At 39.3% G+C, this 27,820-nt stretch overlaps 1 protein-coding gene across 5 annotated transcripts in view; it reads right to left on the reverse strand.

Annotated features, from left to right (window-relative positions):
- The window catches only part of LOC136867948 (protein MEMO1), a 117,507-nt gene that overhangs the window by 65,622 nt on the left and 24,065 nt on the right, over nucleotides 1-27,820 (reverse strand). For 3 of the 5 annotated variants that reach the window (XM_068225036.1, XM_068225037.1, XM_067144741.2), the window contains one exon: nucleotides 6,005-6,134. The exons of the other annotated variants lie outside the window; for them this stretch is intronic. The gene's annotated coding sequence lies outside the window, so the exon portion shown is untranslated. The remainder of the gene's footprint in view (nucleotides 1-6,004; nucleotides 6,135-27,820) is intronic. 5 annotated transcript variants of the gene reach the window in all.

A 27,820-nucleotide genomic window follows, 5' to 3' on the forward strand; every position in this document is an offset into this window, starting at 1 on the left:
TTTCATTAATGCATAAGAAATATTACTTTAGAGGAACGTCCTACAGAAAGACTCAAATATGTCTCTATTAATGTTTAGTCCCATCAAAATATTACACATTAGAAAGTGTTGGAAATCTCTTGTTTTAATATTATTTTTTTTATAGACTAATGGGTGATAAAATTATATTTTTTATAGATTTTTAGTTGGTTTCTTTTTTTTCATGTACTCTGGATTATTTTGATACCTTTTTGGTTCTCAATTTAAAACACATACATCTATGAAACCATGAAGTTCCTGGTAGATGACTGTTTGTTTGTGAGGCTAATCTCAGGAACCACCAAACAGATTTTGATGCTGTTTTCTTGCTTTTTTTACATTGCCAAAACCATCAACAACAGGCTCCAAATATGGGTAGAAGAACTTCTAAGCATAAAAGGTTCTACGAGGAAAGTCTGTAGAAGATGGCCCTAAATAAGGGTTTTTGGGAGGAGTGGTGACAATTAATTAGCCTTTCGGCATGAAGCCGTGCTCTCTGCAGCTTGTTCTTGTTCTCTGCTGTTGAGGAATGCCAAGCAGGTAGACAGTTCTTCAGTATGGGCCGAACCATGCAAAGGTAAACTGACATTATAGCTTGTGGACTGAAGACTCTTAAATTCCTATATAGGAACCCAAGAATTTTTGTTACCTAGCACCTTGACTCTTCCCATTGTATGTTCCACTTGAAATTGTTACAGATCATTATTCCAAGTAGTTTACAACTAGTGCATTTATTTAGAGCAGCTGCTAGTAGTGAGGCCTGGACCAGATTGACCGCCCACGTCCACTGAGGATATGGTACTTCCAGAAGAAGAAAAAGAATTTGAGATGGGATTTCTGGACCTACTCATTTCCATACATTTACACTTATTAACACTTATACTAAAGCTATTTACACAGCACCACATCGAGAGGTTCTCCATATCAGATTGTAGAGCAAGGGAGTCTTATTTCTCATATACTCGACAGCACAGTGTCGTCGACATACTGAGCCAATGAGGATGAGAGACAATCTGGGAGATCGAGTACATAAGACAGTGGAAAGCAGACGTATGATCACAGAAACTTGCATTAGTCCAGAAGTCACTGGAACCACAGGCTCCGTATACCACACACTGCGTCCGACCCTCTGGGAGGAATCGCACCCATGCCAATAAATTGCCTCCTATGCTGCTGCTGGAGTTTCAACAGAAGCTGTTGACGTGACACCGGTTTCTAAATGTTTATTTTAAGGCTGAACTCCTTGCTTCCTTCACTGATATTGTTCAAGTGAATTGAAGGTCTTACTTTGAGAAAGACTGGAGCTGTGTTCAATATCTGAGAATAGGAGATTTTGATCATCTCCAACTAAAAGTCATTTGTTGGTAAAAATGATAAAACGTTGGCGACAGGTTCTTACTACAAACGTGAAGAAAATTATCACCAATGAAAACAAAATTATGAAGCAAATATCACTGAGTCATCAGTCTATACATTAGCTTGATGCAACTCTATACTCCACTCTCATTATATACTTTACATTCCTGTACAGATACGAACTGTAGCCTAAATCTACTCTAATCTGTTTGATTTTTTTTAAAGTTATTATCTGATCGGTAAACTCATAATAGATCCTGCGGAATCACTGGACAGGTGCAAGTAATATTCTGAAAATCCTCCCAACGTAAAAGAAAAATCTTTCTGGAGATGTTGCGAATAACCGAGCTCATGGGGAGGAAGATAATGATGTTGGTGGAATTAAGCTTGGGGAAGTGGAAAGGATGATAAATAAACTCCACTGTCATAAAACAGCAGGAACAGATGAAATAAGATCTGAAATGGTGAAATATAGTGGAAAAGCAAGAATAAAATGGCTTCAAGGATTGTATCAACCAGCATAAGGTTTCACCCAGAAGACCAATGCTTCAATAAAAAGTATTCACCTAGCTATAGGCGAGTGATATTAACACAGAGAATAATAATGGAATGTGCAGGTGTCAGAGAAGTTAATATACTGTGCATGATTAATCTCTTCATAACAAATTATAAGAAACAAATCATGAAAAATGAATATTCAATGCGGGTTATTACATCTTACACTTTCTGCCAGGCAAAGACGAAATGCGATAATAAAGTCGACTAATTTGAAGATACCAAAGTACATCCTTGGACACAAAATTCAACTAGCCCCAAGACGAATGCTGCCATAATATCAAATAATACCAACACGTAATATTTTGTTTTCATGATTGCACTGTACTCTATGTAAACTTTCAATGTAATTTGTTCTTTTAACATATCTTCAATATGTACTACATGTCAATCTAATAGGTTTATTTGGCATACAGTTTGTAGTGCCAAGAGTGTCCGAGGACATGTTCGGCTAGCCTGGCAGCACAGGTCTATTTGACGCCATGGGTGACTTGCACATTTAGGTGGGAGGTAGTGGTGGTGATTATTATTTAAGGGGAGGTACAACTGTACAACCATCCTCCATTAATACTAATCAGAAAGGAAAAAGACATCCAATCCTTTGAAGAATGAAGAACACTATGGAGAGGTTTGGAAATAAATCCAGTCTTTTGGCAAACAACCTAGTGATTATAAATTGTATATCACCACCTTTCCAATCTGGTCGGTCAACATCCTCATAGCAACCTTTTTTTTTCTTTTTTTGCCAACGGGACTCCCAATGGCTGGCCACGGTGTCAGGCTGTGTAGACTTGGAGCCTTAACGATCAAGGCTGTCAAGATTTAATGCATTACAAGATATTAGTATCATTCCGTATTGACAGTTTTCACTTTACAATAGAAAAGCTTTTGTTATGTCCTTCCATTCAAAACATGTATACATATTTTAATTTTTAATCAAACATGTTTCGGCTCATTTCGAGCCATCTTCAAAATATACTAAAATTACGTTCTACTGTTTTCTGTTGTAAAGATTTAATACCACAATTACCATTTACAATGTTCTGAAGGCTTATGAAGTTATAACAAAGTGAGGCTATATTTTCCTCAATGTTGATTAATAAATGACAATGTTAAGTTTTGGAGAATTTAGGGAGTTACTTTCCTTAGGCCTGAACTTCAGAGTCATAAAATGGATGGAATGATATTAGTAGCTGAATTGACTAATTAGAAGAGACTCTTTGTACTTTTTTTTTAAGGCCAAGAAAGAAATACGCCTCTGTGGATGTCTGCCACAACTTCCTGTGCATGCTGTTTTTAACATAATTTCTCCATCTGGCATGCATTTTAATATATGGATACCAGTCACAGTGGGATCCCTTGACATGGTACAGTGTATGAGACCCTTACCAGGAATGCTTGATTCCAGAACTGGAAGACATCCAAAGGACAGCAGCTCAATTTGTTCTGGGTGATTTCCAACAAAAGAGTAGTGTTACAAACATGTTGCAAACTTTGGGCTGGAAAGACTCGGGAGTAAGGAGACAACCTCCTTGACTAAGTGGTACGTTCAAAGCTATCAGTGGAGAGAGGCATGGAATGAAATACTTTGAGTATTTGATGGAATGACACTAGTAGATGAATAAGCTTGAACAGAGCTTTAAACATTAAGAAAGATCATAATATGAAGTTAAAGTTGGAACTAAAGAGTATAAATTGAGGCAAATATTAATTTATAGGAAGGAAAATTAGGGATTGAAATAATTTACTAAGAGAGATGTTTAACAAATTTGCAACTTCTTTGAAATAATTTAAGAAAACACATGGTAAACAATTGACATGGGATCTGCCACCTGGGCAACAGCCCTAAATACAGGTCAGTGATGATTTAAGGTATCGACAAAGGAAAAGGAAGGGCCATGAAGTGCATGAAAATTAAAGACTCCCTAGGTCTCGAAAACATAATACCATTAAGGTTGGAAGAGAACAAATGTTGACCAAGAGTGGTTGGATAGAAAATTTGAAAGTGAGAAGCCTGGTACAAGTAAGTGGAAGAAATGCCAGACTCAGCAAGGGGTACTGTGGTTCCCAACTCACAATTCCAAGTTCAGAACCCCTGGCTCCCCCTTTGGTCGGCTTTCATGACAGGCAGGGGATACCGTGGATTTATTTCTGCTCATAACTTCACATTCCCATCCGACGGACGAATCACCTCACTTCATATGAACACTATATGAAGAGATTTGGAATTGAATCCAGGCTATTGGCACACAATGAAAATGAAAATCCACATCCTGTTTCCTGTCATTCGATCGGGTCAGGAATGGAATGAATGAAGCCTTCATCTAGCAGCGAGGATAGGAATTGTGCCGGTTGCTGAAGCCTGTCGCACTCCTTTGGGGCAATGATTAATGACTGACAGATGAAATGATATTGGAGTGTGTTGCTGGAATGAAATATGACAGGGAAAACCGGAGTACCCGGAGAAAAACCTGTCCCACCTCTGCTTTGTCCAGCACAAATCTCACATGGAGTGACCAGGATTTGAACCACATAACCCAGAGATGAGAGGCTGGAGTGCTGCCGCCTGAGCCATGGAGGCTACAACTGTATTGGCACACAATCTAATTCACCACCTCGTCTACCCTGTCAGCCAACATTCTGATGGTGATTTTTCTACCAATGGGACTTGAACTGGCAAACCACAGTGTCAGACCATACAGATGTAACAACTTAACCAACATGGCCACCGGGCAGACCATGACCTAATACATTGAAAGTATACTGAAAGTTTATTTCAAGTACAATGCAGTCGTGAATTAGCCCGTAACAGGTAACTTGCAAGCATTCCACAGTTGTGATGGCAGTAGTCTTTAGATCCTTTCAAGCAGAAAAATATGACCAAGGCCACTAGAGCTCAATTGGAAAGAACATCCTATACAAAACCAGAAGGTCGGGGGATCGGATCCCACCGGTGTCAAGTTGATCATTTTTGTTCTATACTTAACATCTCTCTCTCTCTTGTTTTATAATAACTGTTAGTTTCTTCAGTCTGCCAAACTAACTTTGAATACAATTTATAAACTACCTGAAAAAGAAAACATATAGTAACAGAATTATACCTGAAAATGAAACATCATCTTAAATTTACCTCTAGTAGAATTATTATCTCTGAGACTGGAGGTCTGATATATTCAAATTGATAATAGTAGGAGCTTAACTATTTAAAGTACTGTAGGCTTAGTAACGGAATTATACCTGAAAAGGAAGCAACATAATTCTGTTACTATATGTTTTCTTTTTCAGGTTATTTATAAATTTAATTGTTCAAAATTAGTTTTAACAGACTGAAGAACGTAACAGTTATAAATTAATTGAGTCGAAACTGAAAAGAGATGGCTTGGGATATCATGAAAAAGAAAAAAAAAAGAGAACTTAACATCTCTTCAATGTGTACTATGTGCAATGAGCATTTAAAGTTTATTTTTAATATCAACAGGCAATGCATTGTTTGGACAAATAAAGAACCGCTGTTAATCTGCACCAATTCCCAAGCATATCCAAACCAAGGCTAAATGGAATATAATATGCACATTGTTTAAGCTCACTGTTTAAAAATCTCTGTTCTTGGTGATTCACAGTGCAAAGTATTCTACACACACTCTAAAAGTAATCTGAAATTAGAAAACAAAGGTGCTGGGCCACTGACTATCAGAAGATAACATAAATGGCCTGAAATTTGTGGAAACTTGATGATCATGGATTTCACTAAACAGAATATTCTCTCTGAGACTGAAGTCTGATATCTGTTATACGACACAGAAGTACAGTATCTATTCGAATTGATATCAATAGGAGTTTAACTATTTAATGTACTGTACTGTATTCAGTAATAATGTCACAAAGATATTAACAATCTGAACATGGGTGCTTTCTTTCAAATATTTTTCGAACACTGCTGTAGTTTGAAAGTAGTGCTACTTCAGCACTGAAACACAGTAACATGGTGGCCTTGGTAGCTGTAATGGATTCAATTGCTAGTCAGAGGAATCATTTGTATACCTAAACGTCAAGAGTAACATGTGGAACAACTGACCTTTCTCTTCTAGAACACATCGTTCTCTTACCATCTTGATTATACCACGCAAATGTGTAGATGGTTTGTCTACTGTCTCTAGTTAAGAGGAAGCTGAATGGCATTTGCTGTTGTCATCATGTACTGGTGACTGGAGAAGAAAATAAAAACATAGAATATTTGAAAAACATACAAACATACATCTTCATTATAGATTATGTCCAATACGTCTTGCTTTGAAATAATTAAAAAATGAGTCAAACCATTGTGCCATCATCTGCTTCTCTTACCTTAATGACCAACACCGTTATTTTCTTAGGTAGCCTTTCCCTCTCTATTTGTCTCATATGACCCCATCATCAATGGCAGTTCATATGCAAACATTCATTCAAAGAGTTAATTCCCAAGTTAGCTTCTCTCTTATCACTGTGCATACCTTCCTGCCACTGTTTACAACTGTTTGTACCAGCAATTATTCTCGCTACTTTTACGGTTGTTACCTTCAGCTTTTTTCCTCGGTCCACTAGGCTTTCATTCCTACATAAACTCAGTCCGTAAACAGAGCAACATGAGGATAGCTCTGTTAGGATTGACTTTCTGACCTCAAGTGCATTTGCCTTGTTATACACTTTGAGATACTGCCCTACAATCCTACGAGAATACATATCCTAAGTACTAATATCCAACTGTTCCAGTTTTATATTTCCTAACTAATATTTAATCCTCATGTCTTCCCAATGGACAGTTTAGTAAGTTAATGGAAATGCTCATTTTCATATCATACTCAATGCATTCAAGTTTCAATATATTAGATTCCAAGTTTTCAACACAATTTGACATTAGGACCAAGTAATCAGCATAAAGCAAATTGCGACTAACATTGTCCCTAACTGAATGTCTTTCTTGAGACGTTTTATATCATCAAGAAACTGATCCATGTACACACTGAACAACAAGAGTGGAAAATTACAGCCTAGTTCAACTACTTTAACCACTTTGAAGTGAATTCTCAAAGCAGCCTGATTAAAAATACCTATGAACGCCAGTAGTAAACTAGCTATGATGCCATAATTCTTCAGTATTGTCAACATACTTTCTGTTGGTACTCTCGTCATCTGCCTTCCTTAAATCTATGAAACAAAAGCATATTTGTCTCTCTCTCATGTACCACTTTTCAATTACTTGGCACACATTCTCCAAATGAATTAATTTTCCTAATTCACCTGGGAAAAAAAAAAAAAAAAGCAGAATTTCTCCAAGTATAAAAAATATGCCTGGTCACCCAGTATGATTCAATAATAATAATAATAATAATAATAATAATAATAATAATAATAATAATAATAATAATAATAATAAACTCCAACAAAAAGTCACAGAGTTCCAGGAAAAGGCTCGACCAATTCAACTATGACTTTAACCCCACTAAAAACCGCCTAAATGAGCTGCAAAAGAAGTTGCTGAAATCAAAAGCAGCAAGAAACATGCCTGGTGGAATGATGCCTGTGTTTCAGTTCTCAAGGAAATACTTGATGCATGGAAACAATATTATTCAACAAAATCGCAAACTGACTGGAAACCTACAAAGCCCAACAGGTCTAGACAGCTAAAGTGATCCGAGCTGAGAAACGTAAATATGAAAAGTCACTTATTGAGAAGATCGACCAAGACTTTAAGAGAAATGAAACCAGAGAGTACTACAGAACGTTCAAAAGGAAACTTACGGGCTATAAACCTCCGAACTAAGCTTTCAGCGAAGGGACGGTACGTCGGTGACCTCAAACAAAGAAAACTGTACCATCCTCGCCGACTTCTTTAAGAACTTATTAAATTGCGCTCAATCCAAAAATCGCATCAAGACCGAAGAACCCATACTCAGATGCCCAGAATCGAGACCACCCGACAAGGCTGAAATCAAGCGTCACATTGCCCAACTCAAAAACAACAAAGCGCCTGGAGAAGACTCTGTCATTGCAGAGCTTTGGAAATATGCCCCTGAAGAAGCAGGTGAAATCTTGCAGAAACAAAGAGAACAAATTTGGAAAGAAGAAATCCTACCCAAAGACTGGAAAATGGCGTTGATCCATCCGTTACACAAAAAATGCAGCATGAAAAATGTCAACAACTACAAAGGGTACCGGTAACGTACAAAATTCTCTCACTTGCTATCCTGGAATGTTTAGAAGCCCAAGTTGAGCACAAAATAGGTGAATACAAAGGGGATTTCAGGAAGGGTCGTTCAACTGCTGAACAGATCCACAATCTCAAAACGATCATGAGGCATTGTAATCTCAGGTCCAAACAGCACGTGTCAGTCTTTGTGGACTTTAAGAAGGCCTATGATTTGATAGAACACGGGGTTCTGCTAAACATCCTCAACGGATTCGGGGTTGACCTGAAACTGCCGGCATTAATTAGAGCCACCCTGACTGACACAAAATCTAAAGTAAAGTTCCTAGGGTGCCTATCAGGTTCCTTCGAGGTCAGAACAGGAGTCAGGTAAGGTGATGAGCTCTCTCCGATGCTTTCCAATTGTGTGCTTGAAAAGATCATTACGAGCTGGCGAACAAAATTATTAGAAGCTGATTATAGTCCTCTGAGAAGGGGAACAATATCTATGGGGATCATCAACAGTTTAGCATTTGCTGATGACATCGCCATTCTGTCAAACTATGTAGAAACTGCTAGGATGTAAACTGACCTTCTAAAAGAAATCGCTGAACAAACTAGCTTGCAGATATCATTTGAAAAAACCGAAGTAAACATCAAAGATGCCCCAGCAAAACTCCAGACAAAATGGGGAAAGATCAACCGAGTAGAAAAATTTAAGTATCTGGGTGACATCATAATGAAAAACGGACTGGAAAAAGAGCACTTAAGGAACGAGTACACAAACTTGAAATAGCCTATCAAACATCACGCTCAATCTACAACAAAAAATGCCTGTCCCAAAATACTGAACTACATCATTATGAAACTGTTCTGAAGCCAGTAGTTATGTATGCAGCCGAAACCCTATTTCTAAATGCTAATAAAGGACTCCTCAAAGAACTGGAGAAAAAAAGAGCGCAAAATCATCCGAAGTATCATGGGATTCAATTACAAGAATGGAACCCATTATAAAAAGTCCAACAAAGAAGTGTACAGTAAAATAGAGAAAATTACAGAAACAATCCATAAAAGACAGGCATGATATTATGGTCATCTCAAACGAATGGACAGAAACAGGCCGACTAAACAGATCTTTCACTTTTTTAACTCCAAACCCAAAACCACAATGCCCTGGTCTATGAACACCAAGGAAGACCTCTAAATGCTGCCTATAAAACCTGAAGATGCCTTCAATACAGATCTCTTCTGCAAAAAGATACTGATGAATGGGATGAACCAAGACAAGCAACCAAAAAGAAGACAAGGTACCACCTGGACTGAGGAACAGAGGAACTCGCAGAGAATGAGGGAATTCTGGGCTCAAAATAAAGCGAAGCAAACTGCCAAATGTAACAAGACTTAACGTGGACCTAGATGGCTCCAACGAATAATAATAATAATAATAATAATAACAATAATAATAATAATAATAATAATAATAATAATAATAATAATAATAATCATCATCATCATCATCATAATAGTTATTATTTCACATCCCACTAATGTCTTTAATGGTTTTTGTACACGCCGAAGTGCCCGAATTTTGTCCTATAGGAGTTCTTTACGTGTCCAGCTTCTTGGTTGAATAGTCACCATCTAGGGCATTGGTTCAGTTCAATTCCTATCTACATTGGGGAATTTAGTTGCTTCTGGATAATTTCTTTTATACAAAACAAATGTGTGGGTTTGACCCATCACACTCCTCTTCATATACTGTACATACAACACTACTAACCACATAAGGTTGGCATCCAAAAATCTACAGATCAATGCTGGCATATTTGAGCACTTTCAAATATCACCACACTGAGCCAGGATTTCACAAGTTAACTCTTTCTTGCAGGAAAGAAAAATAATAGATAGCAAAATACCATGTCAGTGAACTTGGCATTCAACTCTGTCTGGTTTTGAGTAGCATGGGGATTTCTAGAGGGTAAATCTGCTATAGAAGTTATGTTCATAAGACCTCCAGCAATGGTGGTGTTAGTCACTGTTGTTTCGAGAGAGCAAGAAAGGATCACTACCCTTTCTCAAGCAACCTTCCTACAGTTCTGTGGTATACAAATGTTTTGTTGGATGTCAATGATTCCATTCAGCAGTTATTTCTCTTTGAAAATAGTCTCCATGTCTGCACTAAGATAACTTCCATATGCTCATCTTGTGATAGCATGTTTCTAGAATAAGAAACTTGTTGGTATAGTGAAGTGAGTGGATATGAGAAAGAATTTTTTATGAAATAGATAGTGTGTATGAAATATACTAGAGCACATGCAGCTCTCTGCATGAATGTTGTACTGATGATGGCTTCCTTCCGGGAAATATATTCCGGAGGTAAAATAATTCCCCATTAGGACCCCCCCCCCCGGATGGGGACTACATGAGAGGGGGCAATCATCATGTAGATGGATACTGACATTCTGCGAGTCTGAGCGTCGAAGGTTAAAAGATTGAATCGTGGTAGGTTAGAGAATCTGAAAAAGGAGATGGATACACTCAAGTTAGATGTAGTTGGTATAAGTGAAATATGTCAGCAGGAAGAGCAGGATTTTTGGTCAGGCGACTACAGAATTATCAACACAAAATTAAATAGGGGAAATGCAGGAGTTGGTTTAATAATAAGAAAATAGGGCATCAGGTAAACTACTATGACCAGCATAGTGAAAGGATTATTGTTGTCAAGAGACACACAATACTGCAGGTCTACATGCCTGCTAGTTCAGCGGATGATGAAGAAATCTAAAGAATATATGAAGAGATAGAAGATTTAGTACAATATGTAAAAGGTAACAAGAATCTAATTGTGATGGGAGACTAGAATACAGTGGGAAGCCAAGGAAGAGAAGGTAATACAGTAGGAGAATTCGGACTGGGACAAAGGAATGAAAGAGGAAGTCGGCTGGTTGAATTCTGCACCGATCATAATTTAGTCTTTGCTAATACTTGGTTCAAACACCACAAATGACGGCTGTCTCGGAAATACCTCCAATAAACGGAGAAATCCATGTTCATCTTGGGTCCACGGAGTAGATCTAGACGTATATCTGGTCGCGGAACCAACCACGGAGGTACCTCACTGAAATTTTGTTCAAGACAACCACCGATATCGATATTCAGATCACGACACAAGCTAACAAATCGAAACCCAACCGGCCGTGTGGCTTTCGGCCGGTTTTGGTACCTCTGGTGGTATTGGGTACTAAAGATGCATTGATAGCCTGGATGTAACGGCATTTCACGAATTTTGGCAGCGTGCGTGAGCAGTAACTGCTGCCGCCTTATCCATAAAGGTGGAACTCCCGCTTCAGTGAGTAGGCTGGGAATGGGGCTAGTAAGGAAAGCTCCTGTTGCCAGCCCAACTCCACTATGGTGAATACTATCTAAAAGGCTTAGCATAGATTTTGATGCTGAGCCGTAAGTCGCATTTCCATAGTCAATTCGGGAGAGGACCGTCGCCGTGTAAAATCGTAGCAGCATCGCATGGTCAGCCCCCCACGAAGTGCCGCTGAGAAACTTAAGCATGTTAAGTCTCTTCATGCAGGCAAACTTCACCTGACGGATGTGGGGCTGGTAAGACACTGTTTCGCAAGCAGAGCTCTGGTTCGGGATGCACAGGCCGACATCGACAGAAGTGTACAGCTGAGGTTTTCGCCGCTGAAAATCGAAAACCATGTTGCAGGGCCCATCTGACGACTTGGTTAATAGCTTGCTGTAGTTGTCTCTCAGCAAACGCCACCCTTCTGGAGCTGTAATGTAGAGCTAAGTCGTCTACATACAGCGATGGAACGACTGCGGGCCCAGCAGCGGCAACAATGCCGTTGATGGCGATTGTGAACAGCGTGACACTCAGTACCGATCCCTGAGGTACTCCATTTTCCTGAACGTAATATTGAAAAAATTGCATTCCCTACTCGGACTTGAAAGAGACGGAGGGACATGAAGTTCTCAATAAACATTGGCAAATTTCCCCGAAATCCCCACTGGTGTAGTGTGGAGAGAATCCCATATCGCCAGGTAGTGTCATAAGCTTTTTCCAGATCAAAAAACACGGCGACTAGGTGTTCCCTCCAGAGAAAGGCCTCCTGAATGGCGCTCTCCAGTCTGACCAGATGATCAGTGGCAGACCGATGAGAACGAAAACCACACTGGTAGTTAGACAAGAGACCCTCCTTTTCCACGGCCCACACAAGACGCAGATTAACCATCCTTTCAAATAGCTTACAGAGGTCCTTGGTAAGGCATATCCAGAAGTTTTGGATCTTTACCTGGCTTGGGAATTGGTATCACAATTCCCTCACACCATTGAGATGGAAACACACCCTCACTCCATATTCTGTTGAATAGGGTGAGGATATCCTTGAGACATCTGTCACTCAAATGCTTAATCATTTGATTATGGATTTTGTCTGGTCCAGGAGCCATATCTCTGCATAGCGCGAGTGCTCTCCGCAACTCCCACTCCGTGAAGGGCATGTTGTAGGGATGCAAAGCACTAGAGGCAAAAGAGAGATGGTGTGCTTCTGCTTCGCACTTGATTGGAAGAAATCCAGAGTCGTATCTCCTAGAGCTGGACATATCTGCAAAATGTGACGTGATGTGGTTGGCAATGACTGAAGGAATCGTAACTATATCTCCATTAATGGAGATTCCGGATACTGAGGGCACATTCTGTACTCCGACAATACGGCGGAGTCTTGTCCACACTTGTGATGACGGAGTATGTGCCGTGATGGATGACACATACTTTTCCCACGTAGCTTTCTTACTTTCTCGAATCAAAAAACGGGCCTTCGCGCGCAGACGCTTAAATGTGATATGATTGGCCATCGTAGGATTCCGACGATAATGCTTAAAAGCCTGTCGGCGATCATGTGTGGCTGCTGCAATTTCGTCCGTCTACCATGGGACCTGTTTCTGGCGACGAATACCTGACGAGAAAGGACTTGTTTCCTCTGCAGGAGCCAAAATTCCAGTAGTAATGGAAGAAACGTGGTCGTCAACAGACTCCAGCATATCATCAGCCATCACTGCACGTTTCGTAAATTCTGGCCAATCTGCCCGCTGAAGTAACCAGCGCTTGGGTATTTCGGACCGTCTTTGATTCAAGAGAGACAGAATTATCGGGAAGTGGTCACTATCACAGAGGTCGTCGTGTACTTGCCACCATAGCAGGGGAACTAGCGCACGGCTGCACAAAGTGACTTCTAGGTGTGAGAATGTGCCATGTACGCTGCTGAAATGTGTTGGTTCCCCTATATTAAGCACGCAAAGATCAAACAGTCGTGTCGTGTCCAGGTCTCAAACGAGATTCCTGTAGACAGACTATGGAGGCCGCATACAAGGATATCAACTGACGTAACTCAGCTAGGCGACAGTGGTAACTATTGCAGTTCCACTGCAATAGTGCCATTGTGTGGATAGGTAAAGCTTCGAATTCAGAGCAATTTCTTGCCCTTCGTTCGGTCCATTACCTGCCAGGTTCCGCCGTCTTTGTCGGTATCATTTTTGCCACAATCACCATCCACAACGAGCGGTTCAGTCTCCATTGTCTCCTCAGAAGGAGGAGGCGCGGTGACTGGATCCTCCGCGGACGGTGATCTCATTGATCGGTAACAGTAGGTCTTCTTCTTGGGAGAACCAGGTTCTCCAGAAAGTGATCGAACAAGAGGGCGTCGGGGCCTCTTGCTCTTACCCACCATTTCTCTCTTTTTTGGAGGAGAGCCGGCAGATGGCTTGCCAGATTTCTTCGGGGATCCTCTGACCCCCAATTGAGTTGAAGAAGGCTTCTTCTCCAATTTCTTAAGGAAGCTCTGTGGCTTCACCTTCTCCTCCTTTGTGGTCTGGACATTGGAAGGAGGGCTGAACTTTCCAGCCCTATTTGGGGAAGTCTTTCCCCCCACCCTGTTGGGGGAGGACTTCCCAGCCGAACATTCCTGGGAAGCACCCTTCCCAGGCAACATCGACAATAACGCACTTTTCGATCCTTGTGCTGTTAAAACTCCAGTTTCTTTAAAGACTATCTTTTGTTGCTGGGACTTATTGATGTATTTTCAGTACTGGTGTTCTGTACAAAACTCTGTGGAGTGATCCACACATTAACGACCATTTTCAGCGAAGGAGATGGAGAACTCCGGAGCAGCTATGGACTTGAACTTCCTCCGGGCATCTGGATAAGATAGCTTATCCAGCGTTTTTATCTCCTGGATCTTCTTCTCCTGCTTGAATGTGGGGCACTCCTTGGAGATTGGAACATGCGCATCCGGGCAGTTGACGCACACAGGTGGTGGTGTGCAGTCAACCCCAGCATGCTCGCACTTCCCACACATTTTGCAGGTCGTCGTACCTGTACATCGCAGCAAGGTGTGGTCAAACTTTTGACAGTTATAACACCTCATTGGTGCCGGAATATACGGACGAACAGTCAGACGATACATTGCTACCTTTATTCGTTCAGGTACAGTCTCAGCATCGAAGGTAAAGATGAAAGCACCCATATCGAGTAGCTTATCACCCACACGCCTCTTCAACCTCTTCACCTCAATTACACCCCGGCATGCTAGGTACCGGATCATAGTATCATCGGAAGACTTAACCAAATCCCTGTGGAATATAACTCCCTTGCAGGAGTTAAGGGTTTGGTGCTTCTTGATTTTCACCTCTACCTTTCCGAATAACTTGGCTTTAATTAGCCGTCTGGACCGTTCAGCAGTAGATGTCTTGGTAAGTACGGATCCATCGCGGAGCTTGCGCATCTCGTCGACTTCACCAGCAACAATTTCTTCGATTGAATTGCTTATCATAAAAAGACATTCGTCAAGGAAACTTTGACCATCAACCATGGAAGCAACCAGGAATCGAGGAAAACATTCGTCACTTATATAGTCTACTGGAACTGGAGTATACCGCTTACATTTCTTACCCATTTTTGACGCTGTTTTTTGAAGGGTGCCATCCTTTGAAAAAGAAGGAAGAGAAAGAGGTTCCGTCTTTGGTCCCATGGGTACTCCGGAAATATGTCAACCTTCAGTAGAGCCAAGGAGAGTTGTACTGAAGGCAAGGCTATATACTCCAGAGGGCACCCGGTATCTGGAGGGGGTCACTAGGAACTACTCTCCCAGTTTCCATGCATCACCTCACCAAGACCCGAAACTTGTGATTGGGGGAGGATAAAACCTCCGTACTAACCTATTCTACCCGAGGCAGAGAGGGTGGCCAGACAGGAAGAGGAATGAAATTTAAGGTGAGAATGGAAGGGTAGAAACAGTGATGAAGAATAAAGAGCACAGACACATCTCAGGCAACTCGGGGGATACCTTGTTAGTCTGGCCCTACACCGAGGCCAATCCAGCATGGGCGACCCTCAGCTGGCACAGCCCTCGGGATCAACAAGCAAACAAGCCCCCACACCGACATCAAGGTCATGGTGACCATAGAGGGGGTGTGACCATGAGAGCGCTGATTCGGCTGCAGCATGTGTCATAAACAACAAATTTCAATACAGACCTAAATATGAGAGTTTTTACAAGTAATGCAGCATGTGTTATCGAGCAAGACACAAATAGAGGAATTTCAAGGCATCTAAACTCCAGACCAGCTGTACATGAAGAAAAGGCAGATTCCAGAAAGGACATCATGGGGGAGGTGGGCGGGAAAAAGACTGAATGTAAGGTAGCATTAAATTTGAAAGATATTTGGACTAAAAAGGGTATAAAGACAGGACTATGGAGGGTGAATAATTAGTTCCCCATGTGGATCTATCATACAATAAAAGAAACTATGGATCATGCATAGTAGAGCAGTGAGCATCAACCCTGGAAGCAACCAGGAATCGAGGAAGACATTCGTCACTTATATAGTCTACTGGAACTGGAGTATACCGCTTACGTTTCTTACCCATTTTTGAAATAGATGGAATATTAATAGAGAAATAGATGGAATATTAATAGAAGGAAGGAGAAGTAAAGATAAAGAATGTAACAAGAACGGAGAGAAATACCCACGAGCAATAACAAGGCTGGCACATATGATTAATATATATTGAGGGGATATTAAACTGGGAAATGATTAAATCAGGGAATTAATATGTAAAAATGAGTTTAGGGAATGACTGAAACGTGGCTACTGGTAGGATGTGAATTACAAATATGGTACTGGGTTATAACATTCAGAGTAAAATGATACAAGAAGGGAATTCGTAAAGGGCACTATCCAGGAGGGATATCAGTGTTTATAAAGGATGAACTGTGTAAACAGTTAGAGCGACTGGAATCAGACTTTGAAGCAGGAATAATAATAATAATAATAATAATAATAATGATGATGATGATGATGATGATATAACAGGAGATTTTAATGCAAGGGTGGGTTAAACAATCCACTGTATGAGAGAAATAGATGGAATATTAATAGAAGGAAGGAGAAGTAAAGGTAAAGAATGTAACAAGAACAGAGAGAAATTACTAGAAACATATGCAGTAGAGGAATTATACAATATGAATGGTGGGTGGTCGAGAGACAAAACAGGGAACTTAATATATAGTTGATTCAGGAGGGAGTAGAACAGATCTAGCTGTTGCATGTAGAGAAGCACTAACTGATATTAAAGACATAAAGGTACAGAACTGGACAGCTTCGCATCATTTCCCAGTTGTAATTTGATTACAGAGTAGTAGGGAAATTCAAAGGGAAAACAGTAGGTTATGAACATACAGAAACAAGTTTGTAAGACATAGATGGAGAGAGGAACACAGAAATTAATTTAGGGTTTATTTTAGAGGGGGAAACATTTCAAATTTTTTGAAATTTTGAAGCTAGTTATTGAAAATAGGATTTTTTTAAAACAATAATATTGATGAAGCAATAAGAATGGTGGAAATAGCAATAGCAGCCAATAAAATGGTTGTAAGGAAGAGAAGGGATAATAAGCAAAACTTGTGTTATAATGATGAGTGTAAGAAAAATAAAATCTGAAGTGATATAGGCACTGAAAGCATAGATAAATTTTTTTTTTTTTCTAGTTGCTTTACGTCGCACCGACAGAGATATGTCTTATGGCAACGATGGGCCAGGGAAGGGCTAGGACTGGAAAGGAACCGGCCGTGGCCTTAATTAAGGTACAGCCCCAGCATTTGCCTGGTGTGAAAATGGGAAACCACGGAAAACCATCTTCAGGGCTGCCGACAGTGGGATTCGAACCTACTATCTCCCAAATACTGGACATAGAGAAATTATGGATTACAGGAGTTAAGGATAGGTTCTATAGAAAGGAAGGAGTACAAAGATTTAATGAGTGAAAATAAGAAAGAATTGGTAGGCCAAAGAGGTAGAATTATTAAACAGACAATATAAAGAAAATGAAACCAAGAAAGTATGGAACAGAACAATAAGATATGTAAAGAAAACAAAAGTAATAACCAAGCAAACATAAGTGAGGATGAGTGGATAGAGTATTTCAAGGGAATGCTAGGGGGTAAGGATAAATGGGAAGTGAATAAAAAAGGAGACTGGTATACTTAGACATATAGAGAACACTGCCTGTACTAGATGATCAAAGGATCAAAAGAAAATTGAAAAAAAGAAAGGGAAGAAATCAGGTACTAATAATGAAATATGAATTTTGGAAAAAGCTACGTAACAACAGTCAGATGCTAAAATATTTAACAAACTTCTTGATAGTAGGAAAATCCCAAGATTTTGGAAAGAAGAAATATTATGTTCTATATACAAAAGGAAGGGGAAAATATCTAATACAAATAATTACAGGGGCATTACTTTGTTGGACACATTTAGTAAGATTTATACTGCAATATTAGCAAAAAGAATCATAAAATAGGTGGAGGATTACTCTATATTCCTGGTGTACCAGTCAGGATTCAAGAAAGGAATGAGAACCACAGATACTATATTTATAATTAAAACAATCATGGATAAATACATAAAGAGAAAAGGTGATAAATTATATATTATAACAATAGATTTAGAGAAAGCTTTTGATTCAGTCTGCAGAGGGGCAGTCGCAGCAAAGCTGGCTAGAATAAGGCTGGCAAATAAGATGATTGTCATACAACTGTATGCAGAGGTGATATGCACAATTGAAGTCAAAGAAGACTTAATGGTATGAGAGATACATTCAAATATTAGACTTAAGCTAGGACGTAAATTATCACTTTGTTCATATTGACGACATTTTGGATAATGAAGGAAAGCAGAATAGGTCAAGCCCATGTCTGAACAAAACAGAAATTCCTGGCCTGGTTTTCGCAGATGACATTCTTCTGCTCTTTCTAACATCAGTTGATATGCAAAGCAGTATTATGAAAACTGCTGAATATTGAAGAAAATGGAATTTGAAAATTAACATTAAGAAAACAAAAGTTATAGTATGTAAAGAGGGAAGTAAATTAAAGAAAAAGAGAAAGGTAGTGGATAGAAGGAGTAGAATTAGAAGTAGTCGATAAAACAGAATTTAGGAATTATACTAAGATCTAATTGGATATAGAAAGAACAAATAAGATGAGCAAAAATGAATGGGATGGCCGCTCTATCTAGCACGAGATGTTTGGAAAGGAAGATGCCAAATGCAGAATATAAGCTGCATAAAAATATAAATGCACTTGCAAAGTCAAGAGCATTACATGGGGCAGAAATATGGGGCATTGAGGTAGATAGAAAAAACTAGACATAATAAGTAATAAATTCTGAAAAGTAATAATGGGTCTAACAGAATTTTCAGCGAATAGTGGACTTATAATGCTATGTGAAGATACAAGTATACAAGCAGATATAGCTAGAAAGGTAATAAAGTACTGGTTAAGATTACGAAGGGGAAACAGGAGGGAAATATTGAATTTAGCATATCAACATGAGATGAAGCATTTAAATTACTTACCAGCTAACAAAAGTCGAAAGAATACTAAACAGAATAGGGATGAGAGACTGTTGGGATAAAGAGATTCTGAACAAAGATAAGAAACTGTGCAAGAAAGTAACAATTAGAGTTTGAGATATTAAGTAGCAGATGATTATGGTAGAATGTAAGACCTACTGGAATTCTGCAAAATAATCCAAAAACTATCAATAAAGATGGAAAGGCTTACGAACAGAGAATCTGGAGGTATGGTGTGGTGGCTAATGAGTATATACAAGAACAAGGGTAAAAAAAAAAAAAAAACAGACATGCCAACTTTCAAAAGTGAAAAAACAGGAGAAATTTCGCAACGAATCGCGACGTATTACGACACATCACTGATGGCAGAACATGTACAAATTCATTATAATTCAATACATTAACAATTATATTTGCCCATATATATTTGTTTCATCATTTACTGGACATACCTGAACTGTAGAAACATGTGACTTCTCATCCTTCAACATGGTGATCACATAACGACTAATTGTTGTTCAACACACCAGTAGCTGACTTAGCCCTCTACACAGAAACTCGGAACTAAATGTTTGCTCAAAGCACTTGCCTTGCTGAACTGATTTCAAGGTTAAAAGTTTCTCCAAAGTTTGTTCAGACAGCAAGGATCTGAACTGTGTTTTTGTCTTTGTGACTCTGCTAAAAATCCTTTCACATTCTGCATTGCTATGTGGAATTGATAAAATAGCAAGCATCACCTTAGAGAGTCTGGCACATTTAAGTACACCATCAGCTGACTTCATCTGACCTACCAATGCCCATTGAACATCAATTCTTCCTTTTGCAAGGTCTGTTTCTTCGAACTGAAAGTTGCAGAACTGGGAGTGCAGAATATCAGTTTCTTTACCCAAATGTTCCGTTTCACTAGTCAAAATGTTCCGACACTTGTTAATGAAAAATCTAAGGCTGGAAAATGATGCCTTACTTATAGCAGAAATACTGCAACTTCTGCATTAATTAAAACTTCATCTTTGAATGGAAATTTGTGTACCATGTAGTCACACGATGAAGAGAAACACTTTCTAACAGAAAGAATATGCACTTTTCCTCAGACTTCAAGGTGTTCACTAAAACAAACGCAGAGTTGCCTATCATCAAATCACAATCATCCTTTTTGATTTGCTGGAGTATGATCATCTACATCAAGGAGAGAGGAGGATCTTTTAATAACGTCTGGTTTCACAAACCTTGCCATCACATTCTTCAATAGTTCCTCCAAAACTGACCTCAATAAGTGGATGTGCGGCATACTTGACTGAAGAGCTATGTTTGGGTTCTCAAAGATATCCATAAAACTTGAGAGAAAAAGGCAAAAAGATTTATGTAAATTTGATGAAAGGAACATGAAAAGTCGTTCTTCACGTGACAATGCATGGCTCTTAGTGTGATCAGTTCTTTTTTTTTTTGTGAAACTGATGACTGAGTTTTCCTTTTAACTGAGGAGTGAGGTGAAATGTTATGACATTCCTTAACGTTTTCAGACAAACAAGACACATCTGCACTTAAACTGTGCTTAGGAATTTTTTAAGTCTTCAAAGTTCCCATCTGAGAATCCTTACTCACAATTTCGCTCCTGAATAATGTAACCAAAGGGTCCCACTGAAGCAAAATCCTATCTAAACACCTTCTTAGTGATAACCAACAAGTAGGCACATGCTTCAGAATTTTCTTGATCTCTGTGTTGTGTAAAGTCTGAAATTCTCTGAACTTCTCTTTCCTCTTTGTACTCCTTTCCAGAAAATAAAATATGTCAATTATACTTTCATCTACATTTACGGGCAACCACGCCGCACCCTTCTCGGCAGCAAGATTAATTAGGTGACAAGAGCAGCCTACAATGATTATGTTACTATTTTTCTGCTTCAAACATCCTGCCACACCATTCCTTAATCCTACCATTACTGGAGCACTATCAGCACCAAGAGCTAGGCAGTTTTTTTAATGGAATGCAGAATTCCCGAAAAGTTGAGAGCAAAAGATTGGCAATGTTAGCTCCAGTAGCATCCCCTTCTAAATTAGGCACAGAGAGTAGACAACTCTGAATTTCATTGAGTTCAGGCCTAAAAACTGTTACAACAATGGGATATATCTTCAAGTCGCTTTTATTGCTACCATCAGTAGCAACAGAAAATGCATTCACCTGCAAATGTGATACAATTTTCGCCCTTTCTTCCATGCACATTTCTGTAATGATAGCCGCTGTTTTCGTTCTAGCACACCTGTATCGTTTAGCGATTTCCGAATCAGGAAACATTTTGCGAAACAAAGGTCCGACGTGATCGGCACAATTTACAGGCAGGTTATGTTCTACTATAAATGACGTAAATAACACCTCAGCATTCGTCACAGGATTTACATCTTGGTTTTTACATGAAAAGTTCAGTTTCTGGTTTCTTTCTACATACTGGACACTCTCCTTATGTTTTTTCGTTTGCATATGCTTCAGTATATCGCATTTCTTGCCATGTGCAACTGAAAAATCACACCTACATATAGTACAGAATGTGAACGTTGGTCCCTTTCTGGATTCACTCAAACACGGAAACTCTTCCCTATAAGCACTTTTAAACACTGCATCATATTTCTTTTTTGACATTTTGACCAAAACAAATATTAAGGCACAACACGAGCACTTCAATGGGTAAAACAACTATGATGTGCTACTTCTGAGGTTAGGTTACTCCAAAGAGAATGTTACTCGCTTGACTCGCTTGCAAAGAGAATGACTGTATTATAGACCGAAGACCAGCACATGACTGGCCACCGTGCCCCGTACTGCCATCTGGTATCATTATTAGAACTACTATTGACCAGTCATACTCAGCCATATATCGACAGAACGAGGAAATCCGCGGGAGTTTAAAATAATACGAAAATTACGGATATTGCTCTGAAAATCGAGAGATCGGACCCGGCGATCGGGAGGAACGATGAAAAATCGGGAGACTTGGCACGTCTGAAAAAAAGAGAAAACCGGGCGAGTTGGCCATGCGCATAGAGGCGCGCGGCTGTGAGCTTGCATCCGGGAGATCGTGCGTTCGAGCCCCACTGTCGGCAGCCCTGAAGATGGTTTTCCGTGGTTTCCCATTTTCACACCAGGCAAATGCTGGGGCTGTACCTTAATTAAGGCCACGGCCGCTTCCTTCCAACTCCTAGGCCTTTCCTATCCTATCGTCGCCATAAGACCTATCTCTGTTGGTGCGACGTAAAGCAACTAGAAAAAAAAAAATGAAAAAAATAGTTTATTCTGTGGATAAGTAATGGAAGAGGTGCATCTATTGCGAGTATGTAGGGAGACTGACTCCCTTAGGATTAAATATCCGGTCAGTGAATATAAAACAAAAATAGAAAGAGATAGAGATCATTAATGATTAAGAGAAGGAGGCGTTCTAGTAACCAGAACTTTATTAGGACTTCCCATCTAATCAACACTGTACAAATATGATTGAATTTTTATTCTCCCTCATTAAAAATAGGACTAAGTTTGGTCCACTATTGGCAATAGTGAAACTGGAAAATCAACATGGAAAACGAAAATCATAAATTATGATAAAAAAGAGTTCTATACAATAAAATAAAGAGTGGATTTCACCAATAAATCTTCTCAGCTACTCACGTCCATGGTGGATTGTCTACTAACTGCTCGACAAGTCAGCTGATACCCTGATGACGTCACACTGCACAGCTATTTCAACAGGCGCATGTTCTCATAATATTTCAAATTTTTCCAGAAAGTGCTGGTCCCTCCTCCCGTCATTTCTCCCCCTCTGCACTATCGTATATAATCCCGTCTTCGCTCACATCGAACTGAGATGGACTTCAGCTTGTGTAGAGGGTGGAACAAGAAGTGTTTTCTTTTTTCTTATGGAACGGTGTACATAATTCTTCTTCCTCCTGCTCCGGTCTCATGCACTTTGATCTGAGGTATGACTGACATTTTTATTTTAAAATCTGGTAAATGAGAAGTTTTATTTGGCGATGGGGAGCATGCCATTTCCAAGGAAAAAAACTCTGATCTTTCTTCACTGGTCTACGTATGATGAGTAAGGCTTCAAGCTTTCTGAAGTGCGTGTGTTTGGTTTCTATTGCTCTCGAGTCCACTTCGTCTGTAAGCATGAACTATGTTTTGATCCATACACTTGTTCTCCCGTTCTCCACCATTTAAAGTTAAGTGAGACTGTCCTTGAACAGCCATACCTGATAATTGGAACTTTCGATAACCTTGTGGATATTGCATTCCTCGTCCTAAGTGCCGATAGACAGTCAGTGGAGCAGTTTTCTGTTCATGTTCTTTCATTCTTGAAATGTATATTTTCTATGTGTGTAACCAACGAACTTCATTTTTGAAGTGTTTCGTTTTCAGATTTCCGCCAGTAACGTTTTCTTCCGTTTGATGTTTAAAATTATAAGTGTTGTGGCAATTTTCCAGCTTAGTTTTCTACTTTGCCTTTGGATGGCTATCTGTCTCTGTTATCCCCTCTCCCATTCCCTTTTTTTTCTCTCTTATATTTGTCCTTTTGACATAAAGTATGTGCGATGGTTGGGAAACATCAATATTTGTAAACATCAATAGATTGCTTGTAAATTTGTAAATTTTGGTATTGTTTTTTTTAAATAGGTTTTCTTCTCAAAGCTATTGCTGCTCTTTTCTCTTCCCTTGGCAATCCTGCCTCCAAATCTAACCCGAATTCCTAAGCTCAACACTTATTTATTGTGCTCCTCATTTTATTCAGACACAGATTTCAAATCTTATTCTTCGTATTCCCAGTTATGGCTTCCACTGCTTTGTTATTAATTTCTATTCGAGCTGTCATCAGAGTCTTCACCATCATCATCATCCTAAATCATCTCCAGTTTCCCGGGTATGGTACATGAATCTCCTCCATATCATCCTGTCCTTGTACCATTCCTCGTCCACCAACTTGTCCCAATCATGACCGCTCAGCAGTACATCATTCTTAACTAAATCTATCCATTTCCTTCCTGGCCTTCCCATGGGTCGTCCTTCTACTTTTCTGTCAAATTCCTTCCATGCCAGTTCTGTTAACTGGCATCCTCTTCATGTGACCAAACCACTTCAGCCTTGATATCTGAATCTTATTGAGGAGAGAATCATCTATTCCTACTTCTCTAATTTTCCCATTCCTAATCTTACCTTTCCTGGTTTTCTGGATCATAGTGCGTAGGAATTTCATTTCAGCTACCTGGAGTTTGGAATTATCTCTATTGGTCAGTGTTGTGGTTTTGAGACTGTATGTAAGAAGTGGTGTAAAATAGGACTTGTACAATGTCATTTTTGTTTTCATAGGTATTTGCTCATCCCACAGCAGGTGTCTTACCTAGTGGTAAAATTGTGTTGCCTTATTGATTCGATTGTTCACCACATGTTTTGCTAGGTTATCATTTGATAAAACGCTACCCAAGTATTTGAAAATTGGAATGCTGTCCAGTTGGGCTTCATTTAACATGACTACTGGTTCTGCTCCTTCCCCATACACTTTCATCACCACCATCTTGGTCTTACTGACGTTTAAACCAAATTTCTTAAACTCCTCATTCTAGCTTTGCATTTTCTCTCCCAATTCCTCTTCTGAGTCACTCAAGATCGCAACATCATCCACAAATGTGAAGGCTTTGATATCTCCATGTTCTTCCCTTTTAATAGATTTCATTACTACATCCATCACAATAATAAATAGAAGTGGTGACAATGAGCTGCCCTGCTGCACTCCTCTCTTTGTTTCAAACCAGTCCGACAAACCACATCCTACTTGAATACAACTTCTATTCCCACTATACAACATTTTCACTTTGTCTATGAGGCTGTCCCGCAGTTGAAATTCTTTCATGCAGTGGCAAATTCTTTCCTTGGTACAATGTCGTAGGCTCTATCAATGTCCAAAAATATTAGGAATAAAGGCTTGTTCTTCTCCCAGTATTTTTCCATTACCATCCTAATTGCTAATATTAGGTCTGTAGTTGACCTTCCTGGTCTGAAACCATACTGCTCTTCTTCCAAAATTGGTTCAACAATATCTCTGATTCTGACATCGGAGTATTCCTTATTATTATTATCATTACCATGGCCTCTACTTCCCCTTCATTTATACTGTGGTAACAGAGCCATTTACTAAATGGTAGCAGAGCACGGTTATATGATAGCAAATCATCATTAGCTATCATTATCTTCTTGTATTATCATAATTCTCTTTTTCTTAATCATCTCCATCACTGCTCAACTCAAGTTCAGCTTGATTTCTTTTCTAAGATTTATTATTGGTCATATTTTTCAATATGGCATATGTTTCAGATAATTTTTCTCCGTACACTTCGAAAACTCCTTTGACCCTCATTTTAATTTTTCAGATCCAAATCCCGTCTCTAATATGCAAAACAATCCATTTGTTAATTGTAATTCAGATAGTCTTTCAACCTCGAGCACTATTTCTACAACGATATCCACTAGTACACCTACCAAACCCCCGTTACCCCCACCTCAGCCTACCACTACTCTCTATCCTGATTTATCAATTTTTACTGTAGAATCAAAACAGCCAGTTTATCACGCACCTCCTCCTCCAGTTGATAAACATCAATCTGCACAACAACACTCTTCAGATTTTTGTACCTCACCACCTACCCCTTCTGAGCAGTATTTGTATGAATCTCCGCTCTATCACGATTCCTCCTCACATCAACCTCTTAATTTCCATATATTAACAAAATGTCTTGATCAGGTATCACTTATTCAATCTACTGATCCTATCACATTAATCCAATGGCTTTTCACAGTTCGAAAATTTGTAGACGGATTTAGCTCCCTTTCCTCAACTACTTTCGTTGCTCTACCCTAAAACATCAGGCCATCTCAGCAACTTTTGGTTACAACACATGAAATCTTGTCTTGATTGGGCCCAGTTTTGATCTGTCTTACATACTTATTTTCTACCGTATGAAATTTGACAACAACTCAGTAATAAGTTCATTCAACGTCACCAACGTCCAGACGAATCTTCATATGACTATCTTGACTCTATCATTGGATATTCTAATGTGGTAGCTATTGATCAACACCCTCAAGAAATTATTTCACTAATTAGATTTTACGCTGCCCCAGCTTTTCATTTACTCCACCCACTACTATTTCCCAGCTTTATAATATTGCTCAATTAGATATTTTAAATACGCATAGTAATCTTTCTTACTATGCTTCTACCCCCCTTCATCACTTGTTCACTTCAATCAGTAGCAACCTTCCCTCTCGTGCGTCATCTTTTCACAGCAGTAGGCCTACTCTTCGCCCCCGCTGTTATCGTTGTCAGGGCATGGGACACTTGGCACGGATTTGTGCCACTCCCAATTCGGGAAACCCCATCCCCCGTCGTTAGTAGGTAGCTCACGACCTCATGGGCAAAATCTGCCTTACGTTTCCTCAACCTTTTCGTCAGGCAATAAACTATTCCAGTCATACACTTTAGTACAATTACAAAACTTTCCCTCCTTAGCATTATTAGATTCAGGTTCAGCAGTTTCATTAATCAGTGTCCAACTCGTTGGCTGAATGGCCTTCGGTTCAGAGGGTCTCGGGTTCGTTTCCCAGCCAGGTCGGGAATTTTAACCTTAATTGGTTAATTCCAATGGCACAGGGGCTGGGTGTATGTGTTGTCTTCATCATCATTTCATCCTCATCACGACGTGCAGGTTGCCTACGGGAGTCAAACAGAAGGACCTGCACCTGGGGAGCCGAACCCGTCCTGGGATATGCTGGCACTAAAAAGCCATACGACATTTCATTTCATTGATTAGTTCCTTTTTTCTTTTTTTTTTTCCCCCAGCAAATTTCACAATCATAATCTCACCTTCATTTAAACCCCTCTACCCTCAGATGTCATTCCATATCCCAACACTCTCTGGAAATCTTGGGTAAAGTAAAACTCAACGTTAAAATATCAAAATTCTCTTGCTTTTGAATTTCATGTTGTCAATAATTGTTCTCTTCCCATTATTTTGGGTTATGACTTTTTTTTACTCATACCGGTCTTATCTATAACACAGCAATTGCCTCCATCTCCTTTTTCTTTGACCAAAATACTCAAATCCCTTTGGTAGATCCACAAGATTTTCCCATGAATCACATTTCCAGTCATCAGCACATTTATGCTTCTACTGCCCAGCAGGAGGCTCTGGAGTCATTAAAGTTCAAATTTACGGATGTTATTACAGATAAGTTAGGAACTTTACCAATTATCAGGCTCATATTGATTTAATTGATAACACCCCTGTACGTTCCCCTCCATACCACCTAAGTCCTCCTAGAATGACCAAATTGGATGACCTAATTAGGAAAATGCTCAATGATGGCACTATAGTCCCTTCCTCCTCTAATTATGCATCTCCAGCAATTTTAGTTGCCTGGTCACTGATTACCGTAAATTAAATTTTAAAATCCTTTATGATTCATATCCTATTCCCAAAATGCATAACTCCTTTCATTTTTTTTCCAAAGCTAAATATTTCTCTGTTCTAGATCTTAATTCTGCTTATTATCAGATCCTTCTGGATTCTGACATCAGCAAGCTTACTGCATTCATTACTCCGAATAGCTTATTTCAGTTTACAAAAGTCCCATTTGGTTTAAATCTAGGATCCCAGATCATGCTAAGATTTGTGGATTCCCTATTTTCTGATATCAAATATCGACTTATTTATCCTTATATTGATATTCTTATATTTAGTCCTGATTTTGAATCCCCATATGCCAC

The sequence above is a fragment of the Anabrus simplex genome, chromosome 1, assembly GCF_040414725.1.
Source record: "Anabrus simplex isolate iqAnaSimp1 chromosome 1, ASM4041472v1, whole genome shotgun sequence".
NCBI classification, from domain to species: Eukaryota; Metazoa; Arthropoda; class Insecta; order Orthoptera; family Tettigoniidae; genus Anabrus; species Anabrus simplex.